Below are 7,440 nucleotides of genomic sequence, written 5' to 3' on the forward strand. Positions count from 1 at the left end.
GAAATGTATCTCTCTCGCATATCTGGGTGGACACCTGCACCTCGCCGTAAGGGAAAGGGGGAAGATGGGAGTGAACGAAGACGCCGTATTAGCTAGACGCGCCTTTGTTCATTCCAAACCATTCAGCTGGCATTACGGAGTGGCTAGCGTGCTCGTATCGCATTCCGGAGACCCTGGTTCGATTCCCCAACTCGACCAATTTCGTTCTCGGTTTTATTGATTTATGCGGTATAACTAGAAAGGTTAATTAGGCTACTTCATATTTATATTATTATATTTCTATCCATCGTGTTCTGTAATTAACCTGTCAATTGTTGGAACTGTCTAGGATGTTCGACACAACGTATATGAAACGAGCAACGTCTTACTGAGTGGGGAAGTGCGTGGTGGTGGAGGGAACGCGGCTTCGTACTTATCTGTTTTTTTCAGCAGCGTCTCCTTCCGCGGACGCTGTTGTCGCTGCGGCGCGCGTCTTTCTTTTCTTTTCTTCTGACCTGTTCATTCTCCTCTATATTAATTAGGCTAATTGATTAATTAAGCAATTAACTAAACTCAGTCCAACTTAGTTCCAGCATCACTATACGATCCCTTTGATTGGTTGCATGGTTACTAGCCAAAGTACAATTGGCCCCATTTGAAATTCGCGCACTGTGACGTCACGAGCATTTCGACCAATTGAAAAGCGTGACATTGGGGGCGGAGCTGGTTACGAGGCCGACGACGACGCGAAACCCAGGAACGGACGCCAAAGAGCTGCGCTCTAAAATGCATTATTTCGTATTTGTTCTGTTCTCTGAGAGCTGCTTGTCTCTATGGCTATCCGGTCACATAGGTAAGTGTACTGGCTGGCTGGTTTTGAAAAGTATTGTGCATTGACGCAGGCAGACTTAAGGCCCGTTCACACTTGCGAGTCGTAGAGGTCGCGCGATCGTTTTGGTCGAAAAGCGACAGTCGCAAACGGTCGCCCTAGTCAAAAAGCGACAGTCGCGGGTCAGTCACTCGCTGCTCGATTTTTCAGCCACGCGACTGCGAGTCGCAAACCGCTGAACCAATCAGCGAGCGAGCCAAGCTTCCGGCAACGACACCGCTCGCGGGCGCGCCGGGCGACGACCTGCGCTGCTCCCAGCTGGCTGCCCTAGTCGTCGCTAAGCCTAACCGGTTTCATATCGATGCCGCAGCTGAGGGCGCTTCGGATCCTGGCCAGCGCTAGTAATTAAGATGCTGCTTTCGTCACTGCTTTATTGTGGACCTCGTATCATATTAATATGAAAACATGCTCGACTTCCGGGACGCCTTCAGCAGCGGGGCTAGCAGACAACAGTCGAGCAGCATGGAGCAGCAGCAGCAAAGCGGCTATGGGAAGATATTTGCTTGTGTCGCAGCTATCACTTCTACCAGCAACTCGGTAGTGGCCAGCGATCTTCAAAAATGATTCATTTTTTACATTTCTGTACCCAAGGGCTTGGTATGAATGCGAACAAGCAACATTGACGCATTTTTCTGACGCGCAGGCGGCCGGCATACTGCAGGCTGGTAGGCCGGCCCTACAGAGAAGCGCGCCTCTGTCATCATGACGCTTGTACGACTGCGGTGCACATCAAAACCGTCACGACAACCTCATCTTCGCTCGGGTCGTTGTAGTACATCGCGAATAGCAGTTAAGACGACGGAGCGCGAGTACAGGAGGCGCGGCCAAAACAGACGAAAGTCTCGAAAGCGCGCGAACAACGTGATTCCCGAGAGTTTTCGAACGAGAATCTAACGAGAAGGTGACCCGCTGGTCGCGCTTGCAAGTGTGAACAACAGTGTTGTCGAACTGCTGCTTGGTCGCAAGCGACTGCTGGTGGCGTGCCCTTTGCGACTCGCAAGTGTGAATGGGCCTTTACGCTTTTGCGCGCGCTATGAAAAGTAGTCTTGCAGGGGCGTCTTTTCTTTAATAGCGAGTAGCTGCACTTCCTAGGATCGAGATAACTGGAAAGATATGGAAGATGCGTTTCTCCTGCAGTCGGCGTAGTCAGGCTGATGAGTATCTGAACTTCTGAACCTTTCAGTGAGACCACCGACAGCCTTTGCATCACTCGCGGTGGAGCATCGCAGTGTAAAACATGCTGCATCGGTTTAACTAAACATTAGTTGACACGATAAGGATTATTGACTTGTCCCAAAAACGCAGCTGATGGGGATTTTATTGTTATTGGTCAAGACCAGCTGTGCAACAGATGCGTAAGGTGTTTCGGTCTGTGCGAGGTGTGGTTAAAGTGCCAATTTTATGAAGCATTGCACTCCAGAGAATGCCCGCCGGGTCAGGAAAAAAGAGTGTGCCAATTGGAAATTGATGTGTACTAAGCGGCACTGCGTATATAACCCCATACCTCTCGCACTCGTGGTGGATGCTCAAAGCACTAGGCCACAGCTACAAAAGGCACGTATAGCTGTTCGTGTTCATGTAATGCCCATAACATCAGCAACTACTGTATATGGCCAAATAAACATTATCTATTGGCTGTCGGTAGTGAACACCATGTAAATCAATGAGGATAATTTTAGCCTGTAATTCAGAGAAAACTAGACAGTACAACAAGATTCTGAGCAAACGTAGCGATTACCACAGTCGGCACTTCCTCATAGCGGCAAAAGCTTACTTTTGAAAGGTTTCCTGCACACTGGTTCCAATGGCCATAGAAAATTGATTGTAAAACATTTTATTCCTTATGAAAATCTAGGCGCTAACAAACAACGACGTCGTTGTTTGTTAGCGCCAGTATTTTCATAATGAATGTATACCAACTAGCTCAGCTTTCTGCCCCGTTGAAACATTTTATTCGTCGGAAAGAGCTTGGTGCTAAGAGGGCGCGTTAAGAGGTCTAGAGTACATAGCCCTCGAGGACTTTGTCAGCCCACTCCACTGCCAGAACTTGCATTCTGGGGTCAGAGCCAGCAAGCATGGTCTCCCACCGCTCGAGAGAAGGAGCGGTAACTAGATCACCCGGAGGTGGCTCTATTTTACATTCCCACAGGATGTGATCGTAGTTGGATCGTTGGCCGCAGTCTCTACAGCTCGGGTTGTATAGATCAGGATAAATGTACGCGAGGAGTGATGGGGTGCGTGCCGATCTCGTGTGTAAAAAATAAATGGGAGGTAGCGACCATTCCAAATTCCCGCAGTTATTTTGAGCGTTCAGTGCCACGCGGCAGTTGGTGGCAGCCGTGTGAACTAGAAGCGTTTGTCCAGTCTTTGATCGGGCTCTGAGACAGAGTCTATGATATGTAGTTTCTATTGGTAGGTGTGGAAGCTCTGATTTTCGATAAGGGTCAATAGAATGAGAGACGCAACAAAGATGATAGGGCAGACTAAAGAGGCAATCCCCTTTCTCATAGGCTCAATGAGCTGTCACTGCTTGATATTTCTTCCCAGATTTGTTTTTTAAATTCTGGCACTGACGGTATTTTCGAGCCGCTCCAAGGCCTTCTCATTACATAAAACGCATATCTTTTGAATTTTGACCACCGATATTTCAACTCACACTTCGCAGCCAGCAGACGGTGAGACCCACTATCCTCATCAACACCGCCATACGTGTCTTGTCCACTCTAGAGCAATATGGCTCCAACAATTCAGGTCTTGCGCCGGCTGACATAGCACTGACATAGCAAAGCGCACGGGCGCCTTTTGCGTTTAGCCTCCATCGAAGCGCGGAAGCTACGGCTGGGTTCTATTGCGTTTCGCCTCCATCCAAAAGCAGAAGGCGATCCCCAGGTGGTCGAAATCATTCCGGAGCCCTCCACTACGCCGCCTCTTTCTCTGCCGCAGAAGTGGCTCAGTGGTTATGGCACTCGGCTGCTGACCCGAAAGACGCGGGTTCGATCCCGGCCGCGGCGGTTGAATTTCTTTGGAGGAGAAATTCTAGAGGCCCCTGTGCTATGCGATGTCAGTGCACGTTAAGGAACCCCAGGTGATCGAAATTTCGGGAGCCCTCCACTACGGCGTCTCTCATAGCCTTAGTCGCTTTGGGACGTTAAACCCCATAAACCAAACCAAACCAAACCAAATAGCCGCTCTGTCACTCTGCAGGGCCGCAGGTTGCCAGCACATAAAATCGGCCGTGAAGACAGCATACAGCGTGTGCGGCCATTCAAATTCAGAATGTTCATCACCTGCTACCGGAATGCTCGAAACGCGATAGGGTTAGGCTGATGTACTGGACCACCCTTGATAAAAAGGGGTAGGGGTTCAACGCAGTTAAACTGAGTAGACGTGCGGAAGCAGGTGTTCATTCTTCAACTGGAGGGGACACTTGACATCTTCAGTGGGGTAATGCGCATATATGCAGAATTGGTCATTCTCTAAGTAACATTCATGGGTGGCGGCGAGTCCTCGTATTGGTAAAGTAAAAGCTTTTAGCGCAAAACGACTAAGAAAGGACGGGGACAGAACACAGACACAAAGGAGCGATTCTGTCCCCGTCCTTTCTTAGTCGTTTTGCGCTAAAAGGTTTTACTTTACCAAGATGAACCAACTCGCCCAGCAGAACGTGTTACTGAGTCCTCGTATCACTACCAGCGCAGCGGCGCAGCGGTTAAGTGATGCGCCACTTCACTGGCAGGTGGTTGTTTTTGTCACATCAACTGGCGGGGATTGTGCGACCCGTGATGCTCTGCCCGAACAACCTCTCGCGCAGCTGGCTCGCCGCTCCTCCGAACTTAACCTGGCTTCTTTCCATTGGCTGCAGCATGCGTGGCAGTATCTTCCGCACTTACCTGAGTTTCTACCCAAGCTTAGCCGACAAGACAAGATGACTAGATGCTTGCTCGGGGTTGGTATGTCTGGAATAATGCTTTGGCGCTAAAAGGCCTTTGTCCGTGTTCTTGTAAGAACTACGCAACTGCAGGCATAGGTCATCCTTGCCGTATTTATCCTCATACATGAACTGGAACCGCAGCACTACTTCTGCCTGGATGCATTGAAAAACGCAATTCTCTCGCTAAATCTGACATGTCTCAGCCACTTACCTTTTAAATGTGAGCCTAATTAGATTATGTCTACTGTTAACTTTAACGCTACGAGTGCACAGCTCTCTTCCTTGTAGGTTCAAAATGCGCGCCTAATGTCGGCCTCACGGGGCCATCGTTGTGCATCGCAGGAACGAATCATTTATATACTTGCGATACTTACCGGGCAGTAGCCACAAAACTGCAGTGGCATGTATTCCTGAGGGGTTGGCTAAGCAGGATGATTGCAGCGTCGACCAACTCAACCGGTTGACATAAAAACTGGCGCGAAGTCGCGTCAGAGAAATGTATGATCAAAGTTCATAAGCTTCCCGTGCTGCTTTCGTTTGCACGCCAGTTGAATACAAACCCATGCTAAAGCCAAAAAGGAAAAAAGAGACGAACGCCGCAGTAAACACGGAAGCATATGACCTGGTCGAGAGTGATTGACAAACTCCCGAAAAGTCCTTCATGTTGGTACAGCTCTTCAGTTTTTAGGTAACATCACTGAAGAGGAGACTTCATGGTTTTTCTGCGTTCTATGCATGGTCACATTGGTGAAACAAGAGACTCGCTAAAATTTACCTAGAGCAAAAAGCGACGCTACTGTCTATGCGAATTTTTTTAAAAAGCGCTTCATACATCTAGGGGCGTGCGGGGAAGATGAAACTTCTTTATTTGGCTTTGCTAGTGCGGACCGAAAATGTGGTGTCTGCCGCCGAATAATGTCTGCGCCGCAGTACAGTGGCTATAGATTTAGCCACGGCAGCAGCGGTGCTCCCCACGCTGTGTAGATGAAATTCTCTCAGTAGTGTGTTGTATACTTATTTACCAATTTAATACGAATATATTTGATACTACGCTCATATGGAAATCATCAAAGCATTCCTTTGAGGTATGCCTCGGGAAAAGTTGTACTGTTACCGCGATGAATCCCCGTTTCCTGCTTAACACAAGACAAGCCAAATATGAAACCTCATCTTCCCGGCATGCCCTTGGTGGGTAAAGTGCAGCGTCATCAGCTTTACCTCTAGATATGTTTGAGAAGTTGTATGGGTGAATCCGACGAGAGTACGCGCATGCGCATAAGCTGTGGCAACCTGGAATGTCGTCTGCTGCGCTGTTCTGCTGACGTTACACAACCGTCGCTGCTTGTCCGTGCCGAGCAAACGATGCTCCATGCGGCTAGTGCTTCTGCGCATGCGCGTACTTGTCTGTTTCGCCGCTGCAGTCCTACATGGCACGCTGAATGACCGTCTGGTCTACGCTCCAGTGATATTTCCAACTGGAGAACTGTACAGCTGCAACAGAAAAAGATTAGCACAAGTGACTCATGACCGGAGCGCAAAAATTGCGAGACGCGGCGCTATTGTAGCCGTGTGCCCAGATAGCGAGAGTGCCTGGCACATTCCACTTTCCAAAGTAGGGGTGGCCGACAGAATTCAGCCCATCCGAAAGGAGGCACTGCCGCACATTACTTTTGACAGTGCATCCCCAGCACATTTTTAAGTAATAAAGACAACGGCGATAAAGATAACGTCGCTCGCCACGGCAGTGCAAAAAAAAAAAATAAAACTAGATTACGTGCTTAGCCACCTTAGCACATGGTTTAGCTGATAAGACATCTACAGGCGTTCGTTTTAGATGTTACATTTCTGATGGGCGAATGTCTAGGTGGGTTGCTTTCTGCCGGCCACCCCCGCTTTAGGAAATGGTTTGGTTTATGGGGTTTAACATCCCAAAGCGACTCAGGCTATGAGAGACGCCGTAGTGGAGGGCTCCGGAAATTTCGACCACCTGGGGTTCTTTAACGTGCACTGACATCGCACAGCTCACGGGCCTCTAGAATTTCTCCTCCAAAGAAATTCAACCGCCGCGGCCGGGTTCGAACCCGCGTCTTTCGGGTCAGCAGCCGAGCACCATAACCACTGAGCCACCGCGGCGGCACTTTAGGAAATGGAATGTTCCTGGCACTCTCGCTATCGTTTTACTCGGCGACAATAGCGCCGCGTGTCGCGATTTTTGCGCTCCTGTCATGATTCACTTGTGCCATTCTTTTTCCGCTGCAGCTGTACGTGCTCTTGACGAAGAGATTGACCACATTTTTTTTTTGGCAAAGGCACAAAGCTCTCTTTTTTCGATGTTTCTGACTTTTCTTCACTACGACACTCACTGCAGAAGAACGTTGAATGCAGAAGAAGAAAAGCTTGCGTTGCATCTCCACTATCAAACAGACAGCAGGTTTTGTGTTTCGTTACTGTAAGGGCTCATAGCGTGTTTTTTCGTTACGCCGTGAAATAAGAAAGCTGCATTTCGGTTTGGTTTGTTTACGGGGTTTGATTCCAAGAGTGACTCAGGCTACGATGGACGCCACCTGCGGTTCTTTAACGTGCGCCGACATCGCACAGTACACGAGTATCTAACGTTTCGCCTCCATCGAAATACAATCGT

Source organism: Amblyomma mixtum, chromosome 2, assembly GCF_055824585.1.
Source record: "Amblyomma mixtum isolate Tamu chromosome 2, ASM5582458v1, whole genome shotgun sequence".
Classification (NCBI taxonomy): domain Eukaryota; kingdom Metazoa; phylum Arthropoda; class Arachnida; order Ixodida; family Ixodidae; genus Amblyomma; species Amblyomma mixtum.